We start from the raw sequence: 2500 nt of genomic DNA, 5'->3' as shown, positions 1-2500 counted from the left end.
TCTCTCTCTCTCTCTCTCTCTCTATCAATTTTTCGCGGTTGGCCCAAGATGTTCTCCAAGTCACCCCGAGTGCCTTGAGGGCTCTTCAACCGGAGACCCCGCCCCCTCCCGCCCCCACCGCCCGTGATCCGTATCTGGCACTCTCCGACCCCGAGCTCTTACCCCGCCCTCCCCGCCTGTGCCGCTATAATCAACCGCAGAGAAAAAGAAGGCGGATCCAGATAGCCGGCCCTGACTTGTGTCCTTGTCTGCTTGGACCGGTTACAAATATATCTACAAGTTTCTGGGTAATGATACCCTCGCAGTGCCATCGCCGCAGCCGCCGCTGCCGCGTCTCCGGCCGCTCCGAAGGGGCGCTCGGGACCATCCCCGGTCTGTTTTCTCTGACCTATTCGGAACACGCAACTCTAAATTACTGGTAATTTAATTCTAATCTATTGTTATCGTCGTTTTTTTCATATCTCGCTTCCCCGCTTGAAAAAAGCGACCATAAAAACATATAATCGCATATATGGTATTAAAAAACTGTGTATACATATACTGTATCAAAAAATCCCCTCCCTCTAAAATAGACAGAACAAAAACTGACAAGTGTCGTCCCACAAGACAGCATCACAAAAAATGACTTCAAAAACTCAGGTTTGCTCAGCCGTTCGATATAAAGTATCACAGCCTCGTAACTTGCACCGGACTTCATCAGCGTTCAGCCTGCACTTTATCTCGCCACGAGGATTAACAGATAGCTTTAACTGGTCTTGAATCGCGAGCTCGAACTTGCAATTTCCAGGCGGAAAAAATGGCGTTATCTTAAATACAACTCCCCGCAGCTTCCACCAATAAGCACTAATTCGAGAGGAATCCGTCAGGAAAATTCTCGAAAGACACAGACACACATATCAATAAAGCGCTGGCAGAAACACACACACAAATGCCTGTGACATGGGGAAGGGGGAGAGAGTGAGGGGATGAAAGCAGGGAAGCTAAGGGAGCGACGGTGCTCCAAAAACAATGCCTTACATACAATTTATGGAAGTTAAAACAGTATCACCACATTAATTTTTTCCTCGGACCTAACAAATCGCCGGTAAAAATCTGCTCGCATTTTTTCGTTCATCTTGTCTCCAAATATCAAGGTGCGCGAGCGGCCGTCAGAAAAAATACAAGCCAAGATCACATGCTACATCTCGCGCCTCGCAACCCCGCTCCTCCTGACGTGTGGCCCGGCAATCACAGGCTGGAAACGGCGCTACGTAAATATGACCCATTCAGCTCAGTAATTAGCAAGCACCTGCGAGGGAAGAAGGTGCGGTCCGGCAGGCGAGGGAAGCCTTTCGGCGGCTGGCTCCTGGTGGGAGAGGGGAGGGGGGCATTCGATAGATGATCTCCATCTGTTTCACGCATGCCTTCTAGACCTGTTAACTGCGATGTTTATACGAGTCTGCATGTTTGAATGTATGTTAATATATGTATTCGCACATACAAAAGCATACACATATTTGTTTCTTCATATACACACATACATAAATATATATATAAATATATATATATATATATATATATATATATATATATATATATATATATTGCCATAGTGCAAGGATGGGCTCAGAGCCCGTCTTCCCGGGTGGACGAAGCCAGGGAGGCAACAATGACAATGCTCTGCCAAACATCAATACCGAAACTTGTTTGAAGATTTAATCTTGTTCCTCTAACACCGCATACCAACTATTACACTAAATTGTGAGTGAAATCGCATGGCCGCCTTTTCGCTGCAGGTCGCTGCAAAAGGAATTACACAAGCCTTGGCCTAACCTGCGTCTCTCAAAGAAAATGTCAAGTCGGTCAAACAGTCGGCCCCAAAATTCTTCAATTACTTCAATACACACACACGCACACACACATATATACGTATGTATGTATATATATTTATATATATATGTATATATATATATATATATATATATATATATATATATTATATAGATGTATACAGATATAAGTGTATATATGTATGAAGATAAAAAAAAAAATATATATATATATATAAACACACACACACACACACACACACACACACACACACACACACACACACACACACACACACACACACACACACACACACACACACACATTTTACTAAGTGATATACAGGCATAAAAGATGTATGGAACAAGAGCTCTCGTTTTCCCGTGGTTTCCGAATGGGACAAAGGGTTAAATCTACTCTGAAATTTCTCTAATTTCATCTTCGTCAGAAACTTGTTCGAATAACTACCACGTCCGATTCGGGTCACTAAAAATCAATCAGCGTTCCGCAGGTCAAAGGTAAACTTACCCAACTTGGCCTGACCTCTGCTTCCCTCCCCCCTTTCCCCACATCGAAACCCGATTGGAAAGCCTCCTCCCTCCCTCCCTCCCTCCCTCCCTCCTTCCCCTCCCCTCCCTCCCTCCCTCCCTCCCTCCCTCCCTCCCTCCCTCCCTCCCTCCCTCCCTCCCCT

This window comes from Penaeus chinensis, chromosome 29, assembly GCF_019202785.1.
Source record: "Penaeus chinensis breed Huanghai No. 1 chromosome 29, ASM1920278v2, whole genome shotgun sequence".
Lineage (NCBI taxonomy): Eukaryota > Metazoa > Arthropoda > Malacostraca > Decapoda > Penaeidae > Penaeus > Penaeus chinensis.
This window is presented reverse-complemented; position numbering follows the sequence as displayed.